This window comes from Salvelinus fontinalis, unplaced genomic scaffold, assembly GCF_029448725.1.
Source record: "Salvelinus fontinalis isolate EN_2023a unplaced genomic scaffold, ASM2944872v1 scaffold_0191, whole genome shotgun sequence".
Taxonomy (NCBI): domain Eukaryota; kingdom Metazoa; phylum Chordata; class Actinopteri; order Salmoniformes; family Salmonidae; genus Salvelinus; species Salvelinus fontinalis.
The window spans coordinates 165,131-185,000 of NW_026600400.1; the positions used below are offsets into that span (position 1 = coordinate 165,131).

General features: G+C 48.2%; 2 protein-coding genes across 2 annotated transcripts in view; one reads left to right on the forward strand and one right to left on the reverse strand.

Annotated features, from left to right (window-relative positions):
- The window catches only part of card11 (caspase recruitment domain family, member 11), a 140,091-nt gene that overhangs the window by 74,810 nt on the left and 45,411 nt on the right, over positions 1 to 19,870 (forward strand). The window lies entirely within an intron of this gene.
- chst12a (carbohydrate (chondroitin 4) sulfotransferase 12a) overlaps positions 1 to 19,870 on the reverse strand; it is a 121,077-nt gene that overhangs the window by 19,290 nt on the left and 81,917 nt on the right. The gene's annotated exons all lie outside the window — the stretch shown is intronic.

A 19,870-nucleotide genomic window follows, 5' to 3' on the forward strand; every position in this document is an offset into this window, starting at 1 on the left:
CCTACAGCCCCATACTGTAGACCTATAGACCCTATACCCTACAGTCCCATACTGTAGACCCTATGACCTATACCCTACAGCCCCATACTGTATACCTATAGACCCTATACCCTACAGCCCCATACTGTAGACCCTATGTCCTATACCCTACAGCCCCATACTGTAGACCCTATGTCCTATACCCTACAGCCCCATACTGTAGACCTATAGACCCTATACCCTACAGCCCCATACTGTAGACCTATAGACCCTATACCCTACAGCCCCATACTGTAGACCTATAGACCCTATACCCTACAGCCCCATACTGTAGACCTATAGACCCTATACCCTACAGCCCCATACTGTATACCTATAGACCCTATACCCTACAGCCCCATACTGTAGACCCTATGTCCTATACCCTACAGCCCCATACTGTAGACCCTATGTCCTATACCCTACAGCCCCATACTGTAGACCTATAGACCCTATACCCTACAGCCCCATACTGTAGACCCTATGTCCTATACCCTACAGCCCCATACTGTAGACCTATAGACCCTATACCCTACAGCCCCATACTGTAGACCTATAGACCCTATACCATACAGCCCCATACTGTAGACCCTATGACCTATACCCTACAGCCCCATACTGTAGACCTATAGACCATATACCCTACAGCCCCATACTGTAGACCCTATGACCTATACCCTACAGCCCAATACTGTAGACCCTATGTCCTATACCCTACAGCCCCATACTGTAGACCTATAGACCCTATACCCTACAGCCCCATACTGTAGACCTATAGACCCTATACCCTACAGCCCCATACTGTAGACCCTATGACCTATACCCTACAGCCCCATACTGTAGACCTATAGACCCTATACCCTACAGCCCCATACTGTAGACCCTATGACCTATACCCTACAGCCCCATACTGTAGACCCTATGACCTATACCCTACAGCCCCATACTGTAGACCTATAGACCCTATACCCTACAGCCCCATACTGTAGACCTATAGACCCTATACCCTACAGCCCCATACTGTAGACCCTATGACCTATACCCTACAGCCCCATACTGTAGACCTATAGACCCTATACCCTACAGCCCCATACTGTAGACCTATAGACCTATACCCTACAGCCCCATACTGTAGACCTATAGACCCTATACCCTACAGCCCCATACTGTAGACCCTATGACCTATACCCTACAGCCCCATACTGTAGACCTATAGACCCTATACCCTACAGCCCCATACTGTAGACCTATAGACCCTATACCCTACAGCCCCATACTGTAGACCCTATGTCCTATACCCTACAGCCCCATACTGTAGACCTATAGACCCTATACCCTACAGCCCCATACTGTAGACCTATAGACCCTATACCCTACAGCCCCATACTGTAGACCTATAGACCCTATACCCTACAGCCCCATACTGTAGACCTATAGACCCTATACCCTACAGTCCCATACTGTAGACCAAAGGACCCTATACCCTACAGCCTCATACTGTAGACCCTATGTCCTATACCCTACAGTCCCATACTGTAGACCCTATGTCCTATACCCTACAGCCCCATACTGTAGACCTATAGACCCTATACCCTACAGCCCCATACTGTAGACCTATAGACCCTATACCCTACAGTCCCATACTGTAGACCCTATGACCTATACCCTACAGCCCCATACTGTAGACCTATAGACCCTATACCCTACAGCCCCATACTGTAGACCCTATGTCCTATACCCTACAGCCCCATACTGTAGACCCTATGTCCTATACCCTACAGCCCCATACTGTAGACCTATAGACCCTATACCCTACAGCCCCATACTGTAGACCTATAGACCCTATACCCTACAGCTCCCATACTGTAGACCTATAGACCCTATACCCTACAGCCCCATACTGTAGACCTATAGACCCTATACCCTACAGCCCCATACTGTAGACCTATAGACCCTATACCCTACAGCCCCATACTGTAGACCCTATGTCCTATACCCTACAGCCCCATACTGTAGACCCTATGACCCTATACCCTACAGCCCCATACTGTAGACCTATAGACCCTATACCCTACAGCCCCATACTGTAGACCCTATGACCTATACCCTACAGCCCCATACTGTAGACCCTATGACCTATACCCTACAGCCCCATACTGTAGACCTATAGACCCTATACCCTACAGCCCCATACTGTAGACCTATAGACCCTATACCCTACAGCCCCATACTGTAGACCCTATGACCTATACCCTACAGCCCCGTACTGTAGACCTATAGACCCTATACCCTACAGCCCCATACTGTAGACCTATAGACCCTATACCCTACAGCCCCATACTGTAGACCTATAGACCCTATACACTACAGTCCCATACTGTAGACCAAAGGACCCTATACCCTACAGCCTCATACTGTAGACTCTATGTCCTATACCCTACAGTCCCATACTGTAAACCCTATGTCCTATACCCTACAGCCCCATACTGTAGACCTATAGACCCTATACCCTACAGCCCCATACTGTAGACCTATAGACCCTATACCCTACAGTCCCATACTGTAGACCCTATGACCTATACCCTACAGCCCCATACTGTATACCTATAGACCCTATACCCTACAGCCCCATACTGTAGACCCTATGTCCTATACCCTACAGCCCCATACTGTAGACCCTATGTCCTATACCCTACAGCCCCATACTGTAGACCTATAGACACTATACCCTACAGCCCCATACTGTAGACCTATAGACCCTATACCCTACAGCCCCATACTGTAGACCTATAGACCCTATACCCTACAGCCCCATACTGTAGACCTATAGACCCTATACCCTACAGCCCCATACTGTATACCTATAGACCCTATACCCTACAGCCCCATACTGTAGACCCTATGTCCTATACCCTACATCCCCATACTGTAGACCTATAGACCCTATACCCTACAGCCCCATACTGTAGACCCTATGTCCTATACCATACAGCCCCATACTGTAGACCTATAGACCCTATACCCTACAGCCCCATACTGTAGACCTATAGACCCTATACCCTACAGCCCCATACTGTAGACCCTATGTCCTATACCCTACAGCCCCATACTGTAGACCTATAGACCCTATACCCTACAGCCCCATACTGTAGACCTATAGACCCTATACCCTACAGCCCCATACTGTAGACCCTATGTCCTATACCCTACAGCCCCATACTGTAGACCTATAGACCCTATACCCTACAGCCCCATACTGTAGACCTATAGACCCTATACCCTACAGCCCCATACTGTAGACCCTATGTCCTATACCCTACAGCCCCATACTGTAGACCTATAGACCCTATACCCTACATTCCCATACTGTAGACCTATAGACCCTATACCCTACAGCCCCATACTGTAGACCCTATGTCCTATACCCTACAGCCCCATACTGTACACCCTATGTCATATACCCGACAGCCCCATACTGTAGACCTATAGACCCTATACCCTACAGTCCCATACTGTAGACCTATAGACCCTATACCCTACAGCCCCATACTGTATACCTATAGACCCTATACCCTACAGCCCCATACTGTAGACCTATAGACCCTTTACCCTACAGCCCCATACTGTATACCTATAGACCCTATACCCTACAGCCCCATACTGTTGACCTATAGACCCTATACCCTACAGCCCCATACTGTAGACCCTATGTCCTATACCCTACAGCCCCATACTGTAGACCTATAGACCCTATACCCTACAGCCCCATACTGTAGACCCTATGTCCTATACCCTACAGCCCCATACTGTAGACCTGTAGACCCTATACCCTACAGCCCCATACTGTAGACCCTATGTCTTATACCCTACAGTCACATACTGTAGACCTATAGACCCTATACCATACAGTCCCATACTGTAGACCCTATGTCCTATACCCTACAGCCCCATACTGTAGACCTATAGACCCTATACCCTACAGCCCCATACTGTAGACCTATAGACCCTATACCATACAGTCCCATACTGTAGACCTATAGACCTTATACCCTACAGCCCCATACTGTAGACCTATAGACCCTATACCCTACAGTCCCATACTGTAGACCTATAGACCCTATACCCTACAGCCCCATACTGTAGACCTATAGACCCTATACCCTACAGCCCCATACTGTAGACCTATAGACCCTATACCCTACAGCCCCATACTGTATACCTATAGACCCTATACCCTACAGCCCCATACTGTAGACCTATAGACCCTATACCCTACAGTCCCATACTGTAGACCTATAGACCCTATACCCTACAGCCCCATACTGTAGACCTATAGACCCTATACCCTACAGCCCCATACTGTAGACCTATAGACCCTATACCCTACAGTCCCATACTGTAGACCTATAGACCCTATACCCTACAGTCCCATACTGTAGACCTATAGACCCTATACCCTACAGCCCCATACTGTAGACCCTATGTCCTATAACCTACAGCCCCATACTGTAGACCTATAGACCCTATACCCTACAGCCCCATACTGTAGACCCTATGACCTATACCCTACAGCCCATACTGTAGACCCTATGACCTATACCCTACAGTCCCATACTGTAGACCCTATACCCTACAGTCCCATACTGTAGACCCTATGTCCTATACCCTACAGCCCCATACTGTAGACCTATAGACCCTATACCCTACAGCCCCATACTGTAGACCCTATGTCCTATACCCTACAGCCCCATACTGTATACCTATAGACCCTATACCCTACAGTCCCATACTGTAGACCTATAGACCCTATACCCTACAGCCCCATACTGTAGACCTATAGACCCTATACCCTACAGTCCCATACTGTAGACCTATAGACCCTATACCCTACAGCCCCATACTGTAGACCCTATGTCCTATACCCTACAGCCCCATACTGTAGACCTATAGACCCTATACCCTACAGCCCCATACTGTAGACCCTATGTCCTATACCCTACAGCCCCATACTGTAGACCTATAGACCCTATACCCTACAGCCCCATACTGTAGACCCTATGTCCTATACCCTACAGCCCCATACTGTAGACCTGTAGACCCTATACCCTACAGCCCCATACTGTAGACCTATAGACCCTATACCCTACAGCCCCATACTGTAGACCCTATGACCTATACCCTACAGCCCCATACTGTAGACCTATAGACCCTATACCCTACAGCCCCATACTGTAGACCTATAGACCCTATACCCTACAGCCCCATACTGTAGACCTATAGACCCTATACCCTACAGTCCCATACTGTAGACCATAGGACCCTATACCCTACAGCCTCATACTGTAGACTCTATGTCCTATACCCTACAGTCCCATACTGTAAACCCTATGTCCTATACCCTACAGCCCCATACTGTAGACCTATAGACCCTATACCCTACAGCCCCATACTGTAGACCTATAGACCCTATACCCTACAGTCCCATACTGTAGACCCTATGACCTATACCCTACAGCCCCATACTGTATACCTATAGACCCTATACCCTACAGCCCCATACTGTAGACCCTATGTCCTATACCCTACAGCCCCATACTGTAGACCCTATGTCCTATACCCTACAGCCCCATACTGTAGACCTATAGACCCTATACCCTACAGCCCCATACTGTAGACCTATAGACCCTATACCCTACAGCCCCATACTGTAGACCTATAGACCCTATACCCTACAGCCCCATACTGTAGACCTATAGACCCTATACCCTACAGCCCCATACTGTAGACCTATAGACCCTATACCCTACAGCCCCATACTGTAGACCCTATGTCCTATACCCTACATCCCCATACTGTAGACCTATAGACCCTATACCCTACAGCCCCATACTGTAGACCCTATGTCCTATACCCTACAGCCCCATACTGTAGACCTATAGACCCTATACCCTACAGCCCCATACTGTAGACCTATAGACCCTATACCCTACAGCCCCATACTGTAGACCCTATGTCCTATACCCTACAGCCCCATACTGTAGACCTATAGACCCTATACCCTACAGCCCCATACTGTAGACCTATAGACCCTATACCCTACAGCCCCATACTGTAGACCCTATGTCCTATACCCTACAGCCCCATACTGTAGACCTATAGACCCTATACCCTACAGCCCCATACTGTAGACCTATAGACCCTATACCCTACAGCCCCATACTGTAGACCCTATGTCCTATACCCTACAGCCCCATACTGTAGACCTATAGACCCTATACCCTACAGTCCCATACTGTAGACCTATAGACCCTATACCCTACAGCCCCATACTGTAGACCCTATGTCCTATACCCTACAGCCCCATACTGTAGACCCTATGTCCTATACCCTACAGCCCCATACTGTAGACCTATAGACCCTATACCCTACAGTCCCATACTGTAGACCTATAGACCCTATACCCTACAGCCCCATACTGTAGACCTATAGACCCTATACCCTACAGCCCCATACTGTAGACCTATAGACCCTATACCCTACAGCCCCATACTGTATACCTATAGACCCTATACCCTACAGCCCCATACTGTAGACCTATAGACCCTATACCCTACAGCCCCATACTGTAGACCTATAGACCCTATACCCTACAGCCCCATACTGTAGACCCTATGTCCTATACCCTACAGCCCCATACTGTAGACCTATAGACCCTATACCCTACAGCCCCATACTGTAGACCCTATGTCCTATACCCTACAGCCCCATACTGTAGACCTGTAGACCCTATACCCTACAGCCCCATACTGTAGACCCTATGTCTTATACCCTACAGTCCCATACTGTAGACCTATAGACCCTATACCATACAGTCCCATACTGTAGACCCTATGTCCTATACCCTACAGCCCCATACTGTAGACCTATAGACCCTATACCCTACAGCCCCATACTGTAGACCTATAGACCCTATACCCTACAGTCCCATACTGTAGACCTATAGACCCTATACCCTACAGCCCCATACTGTAGACCTATAGACCCTATACCCTACAGTCCCATACTGTAGACCTATAGACCCTATACCCTACAGCCCCATACTGTAGACCTATAGACCCTATACCCTACAGCCCCATACTGTAGACCTATAGACCCTATACCCTACAGCCCCATACTGTATACCTATAGACCCTATACCCTACAGCCCCATACTGTAGACCTATAGACCCTATACCCTACAGTCCCATACTGTAGACCTATAGACCCTATACCCTACAGCCCCATACTGTAGACCTATAGACCCTATACCCTACAGCCCCATACTGTAGACCTATAGACCCTATACCCTACAGTCCCATACTGTAGACCTATAGACCCTATACCCTACAGTCCCATACTGTAGACCTATAGACCCTATACCCTACAGCCCCATACTGTAGACCCTATGTCCTATACCCTACAGCCCCATACTGTAGACCTATAGACCCTATACCCTACAGCCCCATACTGTAGACCCTATGACCTATACCCTACAGCCCATACTGTAGACCCTATGACCTATACCCTACAGTCCCATACTGTAGACCCTATACCCTACAGTCCCATACTGTAGACCCTATGTCCTATACCCTACAGCCCCATACTGTAGACCTATAGACCCTATACCCTACAGCCCCATACTGTAGACCCTATGTCCTATACCCTACAGCCCCATACTGTATACCTATAGACCCTATACCCTACAGTCCCATACTGTAGACCTATAGACCCTATACCCTACAGCCCCATACTGTAGACCTATAGACCCTATACCCTACAGTCCCATACTGTAGACCTATAGACCCTATACCCTACAGCCCCATACTGTAGACCCTATGTCCTATACCCTACAGCCCCATACTGTAGACCTATAGACCCTATACCCTACAGCCCCATACTGTAGACCCTATGTCCTATACCCTACAGCCCCATACTGTAGACCTATAGACCCTATACCCTACAGCCCCATACTGTAGACCCTATGTCCTATACCCTACAGCCCCATACTGTAGACCTGTAGACCCTATACCCTACAGCCCCATACTGTAGACCCTATGTCCTATACCCTACAGTCCCATACTGTAGACCTATAGACCCTATACCATACAGTCCCATACTGTAGACCCTATGTCCTATACCCTACAGCCCCATACTGTAGACCTATAGACCCTATACCCTACAGCCCCATACTGTATACCTATAGACCCTATACCCTACAGCCCCATACTGTAGACCTATAGACCCTATACCCTACAGCCCCATACTGTAGACCTACAGACCCTATAGCCTACAGTCCCATACTGTAGACCTATAGACCCTATACCCTACAGCCCCATACTGTAGACCTATAGACCCTATACCCTACAGCCCCATACTGTAGACCTATAGACCCTATACCCTACAGCCCCATACTGTATACCTATAGACCCTATACCCTACAGCCCCATACTGTAGACCTATAGACCCTATACCCTACAGCCCCATACTGTAGACCTATAGACCCTATACCCTACAGCCCAATACTGTAGACCTATAGACCCTATACCCTACAGCCCCATACTGTAGACCCTATGACCTATACCCTACAGCCCATACTGTAGACCCTATGACCTATACCCTACAGTCCCATACTGTAGACCCTATACCCTACAGTCCCATACTGTAGACCCTATGTCCTATACCCTACAGCCCCATACTGTAGACCTATAGACCCTATACCCTACAGCCCCATACTGTAGACCCTATGTCCTATACCCTACAGCCCCATACTGTATACCTATAGACCCTATACCCTACAGTCCCATACTGTAGACCTATAGACCCTATACCCTACAGCCCCATACTGTAGACCTATAGACCCTATACCCTACAGTCCCATACTGTAGACCTATAGACCCTATACCCTACAGCCCCATACTGTAGACCCTATGTCCTATACCCTACAGCCCCATACTGTAGACCTATAGACCCTATACCCTACAGCCCCATACTGTAGACCCTATGTCCTATACCCTACAGCCCCATACTGTAGACCTATAGACCCTATACCCTACAGCCCCATACTGTAGACCCTATGTCCTATACCCTACAGCCCCATACTGTAGACCTGTAGACCCTATACCCTACAGCCCCATACTGTAGACCCTATGTCTTATACCCTACAGTCCCATACTGTAGACCTATAGACCCTATACCATACAGTCCCATACTGTAGACCCTATGTCCTATACCCTACAGCCCCATACTGTAGACCTATAGACCCTATACCCTACAGCCCCATACTGTAAACCTATAGACCCTATACCCTACAGCCCCATACTGTAGACCTATAGACCCTATACCCTACAGCCCCATACTGTAGACCTACAGACCCTATAGCCTACAGTCCCATACTGTAGACCTATAGACCCTATACCCTACAGTCCCATACTGTATACCTATAGACCCTATACCCTACAGCCCCATACTGTAGACCTATAGACCCTATACCCTACAGCCTCATACTGTAGACCCTATGTCCTATACCCTACAGTCCCATACTGTAGACCTATAGACCCTATACCCTACAGTCCCATACTGTAGACCTATAGACCCTATACCCTACAGCCCCATACTGTAGACCTATAGACCCTATACCCTACAGTCCCATACTGTATACCTATAGACCCTATACCCTACAGCCCCATACTGTAGACCTATAGACCCTATACCCTACAGTCCCATACTGTAGACCTATAGACCCTATACCCTACAGCCCCATACTGTAGACCCTATGTCCTATACCCTACAGCCCCATACTGTAGACCTATAGACCCTATACCCTACAGCCCCATACTGTAGACCCTATGTCCTATACCCTACAGCCCCATACTGTAGACCTATAGACCCTATACCCTACAGCCCCATACTGTAGACCCTATGTCCTATACCCTACAGCCCCATACTGTAGACCTGTAGACCCTATACCATACAGTCCCATACTGTAGACCCTATGTCCTATACCCTACAGCCCCATACTGTAGACCTATAGACCCTATACCCTACAGCCCCATACTGTATACCTATAGACCCTATACCCTACAGCCCCATACTGTAGACCGATAGACCCTATACCCTACAGCCCCATACTGTAGACCTACAGACCCTATAGCCTACAGTCCCATACTGTAGACCTATAGACCCTATACCCTACAGCCCCATACTGTAGACCTATAGACCCTATACCCTACAGCCCCATACTGTAGACCTATAGACCCTATACCCTACAGCCCCATACTGTATACCTATAGACCCTATACCCTACAGCCCCATACTGTAGACCTATAGACCCTATACCCTACAGCCCCATACTGTAGACCCTATGACCTATACCCTACAGCCCATACTGTAGACCCTATGACCTATACCCTACAGTCCCATACTGTAGACCTATAGACCCTATACCCTACAGTCCCATACTGTAGACCTATAGACCCTATACCCTACAGCCCCATACTGTAGACCCTATGTCCTATACCCTACAGCCCCATACTGTAGACCTATAGACCCTATACCCTACAGCCCCATACTGTAGACCCTATGACCTATACCCTACAGCCCATACTGTAGACCCTATGACCTATACCCTACAGTCCCATACTGTAGACCCTATACCCTACAGTCCCATACTGTAGACCCTATGTCCTATACCCTACAGCCCCATACTGTAGACCTATAGACCCTATACCCTACAGCCCCATACTGTAGACCCTATGTCCTATACCCTACAGCCCCATACTGTATACCTATAGACCCTATACCCTACAGTCCCATACTGTAGACCTATAGACCCTATAACCTACAGCCCCATACTGTAGACCTATAGACCCTATACCCTACAGTCCCATACTGTAGACCCTATGACCTATACCCTACAGCCTCATACTGTAGACCCTATGTCCTATACCCTACGGCCCCATACTGTAGACCTATAGACCCTATACCCTACAGTCCCATACTGTAGACCCTATGACCTATACCCTACAGCCTCATACTGTAGACCCTATGTCCTATACCCTACAGTCCCATACTGTAGACCTATAGACCCTATACCCTACAGTCCCATACTGTAGACCTATAGACCCTATACCCTACAGCCCCATACTGTAGACCTATAGACCCTATACCCTACAGTCCCATACTGTATACCTATAGACCCTATACCCTACAGCCCCATACTGTAGACCTATAGACCCTATACCCTACAGCCCCATACTGTAGACCTATAGACCCTATACCCTACAGCCCAATACTGTAGACCTATAGACCCTATACCCTACAGCCCCATCCTATAGACCCTATACCCTACAGCCCCATACTGTAGACCCTATGTCCTATACCCTACAGCCCCATACTGTAGACCCTATGACCTATACCCTACAGCCCCATACTGTAGACCTATAGACCCTATACCCTACAGCCCCATACTGTAGACCTATAGACCCTATACCCTATAACCCCATACTGTAGACCCTATGTCCTATACCCTACAGCCCCATACTGTATACCTATAGACCCTATACCCTACAGTCCCATACTGCATACCCTATGACCTACACCCTACAGCCCCATACTGTATACCTATAGACCCTATACCCTACAGTCCCATACTGTAGACCTATAGACCCTATACCCTACAGCCCCATACTGTAGACCCTATGTCCTATACCCTAGAGCCCCATACTGTAGACCCTATGACCTATACCCTACAGCCCCATACTGTAGACCTATAGACCCTATACCCTACAGCCCCATACTGTAGACCTATAGACCCTATACCCTACAGCCCCATACTGTAGACCCTATGACCTATACCCGACAGCCCCATACTGTAGACCTATAGACCCTATACCCTACAGCCCCATACTGTAGACCTATAGACCCTATACCCTACAGCCCCATACTGTAGACCCTATACCCTACAGCCCCATACTGTAGACCTATAGACCCTATACCCTACAGCCCCATACTGTAGACCTATAGACCCTATACCCTACAGCCCCATACTGTATACCTATAGACCCTATACCCTACAGCCCCATACTGTAGACCTATAGACCCTATACCCTACAGCCCCATACTGTAGACCTATAGACCCTATACCCTACAGCCCCATACTGTAGACCCTATGTCCTATACCCTACAGCCCCATACTGTATACCTATAGACCCTATACCCTACAGTCCCATACTGCATACCCTATGACCTATACCCTACAGCCCCATACTGTATACCTATAGACCCTATACCCTACAGTCCCATACTGTAGACCCTATGTCCTATACCCTACAGCCCCATACTGTAGACCTATAGACCCTATACCCTACAGTCCCATACTGTAGACCCTATGACCTATACCCTACAGCCCCATACTGTAGACCCTATGACCTATACTCTACAGCCCCATACTGTAGACCTATAGACCCTATACCCTACAGCCCCATACTGTAGACCTATAGACCCTATACCCTACAGTCCCATACTGTAGACCTATAGACCCTATACCCTACAGCCCCATACTGTAGACCTATAGACCCTATACCCTACAGCCCCATACTGTAGACCTATAGACCCTATACCCTACAGCCCCATACTGTCGACCCTATGTCCTATACCCTACAGCCCCATACTGTAGACCTATAGACCCTATACCCTACAGCCCCATACTGTAGACCCTATGTCCTATACCCTTCAGCCCCATACTGTAGACCCTATGACCTATACCCTACAGCCCCATACTGTAGACCTATAGACCCTATACCCTACAGCCCCATACTGTAGACCAATAGACCCTATACCCTACAGTCCCATACTGTAGACCTATAGACCCTATACCCTACAGCCCCATACTGTAGACCTATAGACCCTATACCCTACAGCCCCATACTGTCGACCCTATGTCCTATACCCTACAGCCCCATACTGTAGACCTATAGACCCTATACCCTACAGCCCCATACTGTAGACCTATAGACCCTATACCCTACAGCCCCATACTGTAGACCCTATACCCTACAGCCCCATACTGTAGACCTATAGACCCTATACCCTACAGTCCCATACTGTAGACCCTATGTCCTATACCCTACAGCCCCATACTGTAGACCTATAGACCCTATACCCTACAGTCCCATACTGTAGACCCTATGACCTATACCCTACAGCCCCATACTGTAGACCCTATGACCTATACTCTACAGCCCCATACTGTAGACCTATAGACCCTATACCCTACAGCCCCATACTGTAGACCTATAGACCCTATACCCTACAGCCCCATACTGTAGACCTATAGACCCTATACCCTACAGCCCCATACTGTCGACCCTATGTCCTATACCCTACAGCCCCATACTGTAGACCTATAGACCCTATACCCTACAGCCCCATACTGTAGACCCTATGTCCTATACCCTTCAGCCCCATACTGTAGACCCTATGACCTATACCCTACAGCCCCATACTGTAGACCTATAGACCCTATACCCTACAGCCCCATACTGTAGACCTATAGACCCTATACCCTACAGTCCCATACTGTAGACCTATAGACCCTATACCCTACAGCCCCATACTGTAGACCTATAGACCCTATACCCTACAGCCCCATACTGTCGACCCTATGTCCTATACCCTACAGCCCCATACTGTAGACCTATAGACCCTATACCCTACAGCCCCATACTGTAGACCCTATGTCCTATACCCTACAGCCCCATACTGTAGACCCTATGACCTATACCCTACAGCCCCATACTGTAGATCTATAGACGCTATATCTTACAGTCCCATACTGTAGACCTATAGACCCTATACCCTACAGTCCCATACTGTAGACCTATAGACCCTATACCCTACAGCCCCATACTGTAGACCTATAGACCCTATACCCTACAGTCCCATACTGTAGACCTATAGACCCTATACCCTACAGCCCCATACTGTAGACCTATAGACCCTATACCCTACAGCCCCATATTGTAGACCTATAGACCCTATACCCTACAGTCCCATACTGTAGACCTATAGACCCTATACCCTACAGCCCCATACTGTAGACCTATAGACCCTATACCCTACAGTCCCATACTGTAGACCCTATGACCTATACCCTACAGTCCCATACTGTAGACCCTATACCCTACAGTCCCATACTGTAGACCCTATGTCCTATACCCTACAGCCCCATACTGTAGACCTATAGACCCTATACCCTACAGCCCCATACTGTAGACCCTATGTCCTATACCCTACAGCCCCATACTGTATACCTATAGACCCTATACCCTACAGTCCCATACTGTAGACCTATAGACCCTATAACCTACAGCCCCATACTGTAGACCTATAGACCCTATACCCTACAGTCCCATACTGTAGACCCTATGACCTATACCCTACAGCCTCATACTGTAGACCCTATGTCCTATACCCTACAGCCCCATACTGTAGACCTATAGACCCTATACCCTACAGTCCCATACTGTAGACCTATAGACCCTATACCCTACAGCCCCATACTGTAGACCCTATGTCCTATACCCTACAGCCCCATACTGTAGACCTATAGACCCTATACCCTACAGCCCCATACTGTAGACCCTATGTCCTATACCCTACAGCCCCATACTGTAGACCTATAGACCCTATACCCTACAGCCCCATACTGTAGACCCTATGTCCTATACCCTACAGCCCCATACTGTAGACCTGTAGACCCTATACCCTACAGCCCCATACTGTAGACCCTATGTCTTATACCCTACAGTCCCATACTGTAGACCTATAGACCCTATACCATACAGTCCCATACTGTAGACCCTATGTCCTATACCCTACAGCCCCATACTGTAGACCTATAGACCCTATACCCTACAGCCCCATACTGTATACCTATAGACCCTATACCCTACAGCCCCATACTGTAGACCTATAGACCCTATACCCTACAGCCCCATACTGTAGACCTACAGACCCTATAGCCTACAGTCCCATACTGTAGACCTATAGACCCTATACCCTACAGCCCCATACTGTAGACCTATAGACCCTATACCCTACAGCCCCATACTGTAGACCTATAGACCCTATACCCTACAGCCCCATACTGTATACCTATAGACCCTATACCCTACAGCCCCATACTGTAGACCTATAGACCCTATACCCTACAGCCCCATACTGTAGACCCTATGACCTATACCCTACAGCCCATACTGTAGACCCTACGACCTATACCCTACAGTCCCATACTGTAGACCTATAGACCCTATACCCTACAGTCCCATACTGTAGACCTATAGACCCTATACCCTACAGCCCCATACTGTAGACCCTATGTCCTATACCCTACAGCCCCATACTGTAGACCTATAGACCCTATACCCTACAGCCCCATACTGTAGACCCTATGACCTATACCCTACAGCCCATACTGTAGACCCTATGACCTATACCCTACAGTCCCATACTGTAGACCCTATACCCTACAGTCCCATACTGTAGACCCTATGTCCTATACCCTACAGCCCCATACTGTAGACCTATAGACCCTATACCCTACAGCCCCATACTGTAGACCCTATGTCCTATACCCTACAGCCCCATACTGTATACCTATAGACCCTATACCCTACAGTCCCATACTGTAGACCTATAGACCCTATAACCTACAGCCCCATACTGTAGACCTATAGACCCTATACCCTACAGTCCCATACTGTAGACCCTATGACCTATACCCTACAGCCTCATACTGTAGACCCTATGTCCTATACCCTACGGCCCCATACTGTAGACCTATAGACCCTATACCCTACAGTCCCATACTGTAGACCCTATGACCTATACCCTACAGCCTCATACTGTAGACCCTATGTCCTATACCCTACAGTCCCATACTGTAGACCTATAGACCCTATACCCTACAGTCCCATACTGTAGACCTATAGACCCTATACCCTACAGCCCCATACTGTAGACCTATAGACCCTATACCCTACAGTCCCATACTGTATACCTATAGACCCTATACCCTACAGCCCCATACTGTAGACCTATAGACCCTATACCCTACAGCCCCATACTGTAGACCTATAGACCCTATACCCTACAGCCCAATACTGTAGACCTATAGACCCTATACCCTACAGCCCCATCCTATAGACCCTATACCCTACAGCCCCATACTGCATACCCTATGACCTACACCCTACAGCCCCATACTGTATACCTATAGACCCTATACCCTACAGTCCCATACTGTAGACCTATAGACCCTATACCCTACAGCCCCATATTGTAGACCTATAGACCCTATACCCTACAGTCCCATACTGTAGACCTATAGACCCTATACCCTACAGCCCCATACTGTAGACCTATAGACCCTATACCCTACAGTCCCATACTGTAGACCCTATGACCTATACCCTACAGTCCCATACTGTAGACCCTATACCCTACAGTCCCATACTGTAGACCCTATGTCCTATACCCTACAGCCCCATACTGTAGACCTATAGACCCTATACCCTACAGCCCCATACTGTAGACCCTATGTCCTATACCCTACAGCCCCATACTGTATACCTATAGACCCTATACCCTACAGTCCCATACTGTAGACCTATAGACCCTATAACCTACAGCCCCATACTGTAGACCTATAGACCCTATACCCTACAGTCCCATACTGTAGACCCTATGACCTATACCCTACAGCCTCATACTGTAGACCCTATGTCCTATACCCTACGGCCCCATACTGTAGACCTATAGACCCTATACCCTACAGTCCCATACTGTAGACCCTATGACCTATACCCTACAGCCTCATACTGTAGACCCTATGTCCTATACCCTACAGTCCCATACTGTAGACCTATAGACCCTATACCCTACAGTCCCATACTGTAGACCTATAGACCCTATACCCTACAGCCCCATACTGTAGACCTATAGACCCTATACCCTACAGTCCCATACTGTATACCTATAGACCCTATACCCTACAGCCCCATACTGTAGACCTATAGACCCTATACCCTACAGCCCCATACTGTAGACCTATAGACCCTATACCCTACAGCCCAATACTGTAGACCTATAGACCCTATACCCTACAGCCCCATCCTATAGACCCTATACCCTACAGCCCCATACTGTAGACCCTATGTCCTATACCCTACAGCCCCATACTGTAGACCCTATGACCTATACCCTACAGCCCCATACTGTAGACCTATAGACCCTATACCCTACAGCCCCATACTGTAGACCTATAGACCCTATACCCTATAACCCCATACTGTAGACCCTATGTCCTATACCCTACAGCCCCATACTGTATACCTATAGACCCTATACCCTACAGTCCCATACTGCATACCCTATGACCTACACCCTACAGCCCCATACTGTATACCTATAGACCCTATACCCTACAGTCCCATACTGTAGACCTATAGACCCTATACCCTACAGCCCCATACTGTAGACCCTATGTCCTATACCCTAGAGCCCCATACTGTAGACCCTATGACCTATACCCTACAGCCCCATACTGTAGACCTATAGACCCTATACCCTACAGCCCCATACTGTAGACCTATAGACCCTATACCCTACAGCCCCATACTGTAGACCCTATGAACTATACCCGACAGCCCCATACTGTAGACCTATAGACCCTATACCCTACAGCCCCATACTGTAGACCTATAGACCCTATACCCTACAGCCCCATACTGTAGACCCTATACCCTACAGCCCCATACTGTAGACCTATAGACCCTATACCCTACAGCCCCATACTGTAGACCTATAGACCCTATACCCTACAGCCCCATACTGTATACCTATAGACCCTATACCCTACAGCCCCATACTGTAGACCTATAGACCCTATACCCTACAGCCCCATACTGTAGACCTATAGACCCTATACCCTACAGCCCCATACTGTAGACCCTATGTCCTATACCCTACAGCCCCATACTGTATACCTATAGACCCTATACCCTACAGTCCCATACTGCATACCCTATGACATATACCCTACAGCCCCATACTGTATACCTATAGACCCTATACCCTACAGTCCCATACTGTAGACCCTATGTCCTATACCCTACAGCCCCATACTGTAGACCTATAGACCCTATACCCTACAGTCCCATACTGTAGACCCTATGACCTATACCCTACAGCCCCATACTGTAGACCCTATGACCTATACTCTACAGCCCCATACTGTAGACCTATAGACCCTATACCCTACAGCCCCATACTGTAGACCTATAGACCCTATACCCTACAGTCCCATACTGTAGACCTATAGACCCTATACCCTACAGCCCCATACTGTAGACCTATAGACCCTATACCCTACAGCCCCATACTGTAGACCTATAGACCCTATACCCTACAGCCCCATACTGTCGACCCTATGTCCTATACCCTACAGCCCCATACTGTAGACCTATAGACCCTATACCCTACAGCCCCATACTGTAGACCCTATGTCCTATACCCTTCAGCCCCATACTGTAGACCCTATGACCTATACCCTACAGCCCCATACTGTAGACCTATAGACCCTATACCCTACAGCCCCATACTGTAGACCTATAGACCCTATACCCTACAGTCCCATACTGTAGACCTATAGACCCTATACCCTACAGCCCCATACTGTAGACCTATAGACCCTATACCCTACAGCCCCATACTGTCGACCCTATGTCCTATACCCTACAGCCCCATACTGTAGACCCATAGACCCTATACCCTACAGCCCCATACTGTAGACCTATAGACCCTATACCCTACAGCCCCATACTGTAGACCCTATACCCTACAGCCCCATACTGTAGACCTATAGACCCTATACCCTACAGTCCCATACTGTAGACCCTATGTCCTATACCCTACAGCCCCATACTGTAGACCTATAGACCCTATACCCTACAGTCCCATACTGTAGACCCTATGACCTATACCCTACAGCCCCATACTGTAGACCCTATGACCTATACTCTACAGCCCCATACTGTAGACCTATAGACCCTATACCCTACAGCCCCATACTGTAGACCTATAGACCCTATACCCTACAGTCCCATACTGTAGACCTATAGACCCTATACCCTACAGCCCCATACTGTAGACCTATAGACCCTATACCCTACAGCCCCATACTGTAGACCTATAGACCCTATACCCTACAGCCCCATACTGTCGACCCTATGTCCTATACCCTACAGCCCCATACTGTAGACCTATAGACCCTATACCCTACAGCCCCATACTGTAGACCCTATGTCCTATACCCTTCAGCCCCATACTGTAGACCCTATGACCTATACCCTACAGCCCCATACTGTAGACCTATAGACCCTATACCCTACAGCCCCATACTGTAGACCTATAGACCCTATACCCTACAGTCCCATACTGTAGACCTATAGACCCTATACCCTACAGCCCCATACTGTAGACCTATAGACCCTATACCCTACAGCCCCATACTGTCGACCCTATGTCCTATACCCTACAGCCCCATACTGTAGACCTATAGACCCTATACCCTACAGCCCCATACTGTAGACCCTATGTCCTATACCCTACAGCCCCATACTGTAGACCCTATGACCTATACCCTACAGCCCCATACTGTAGACCTATAGACCCTATACCCTACAGTCCCATACTGTAGACCTATAGACCCTATACCCTACAGTCCCATACTGTAGACCTATAGACCCTATACCCT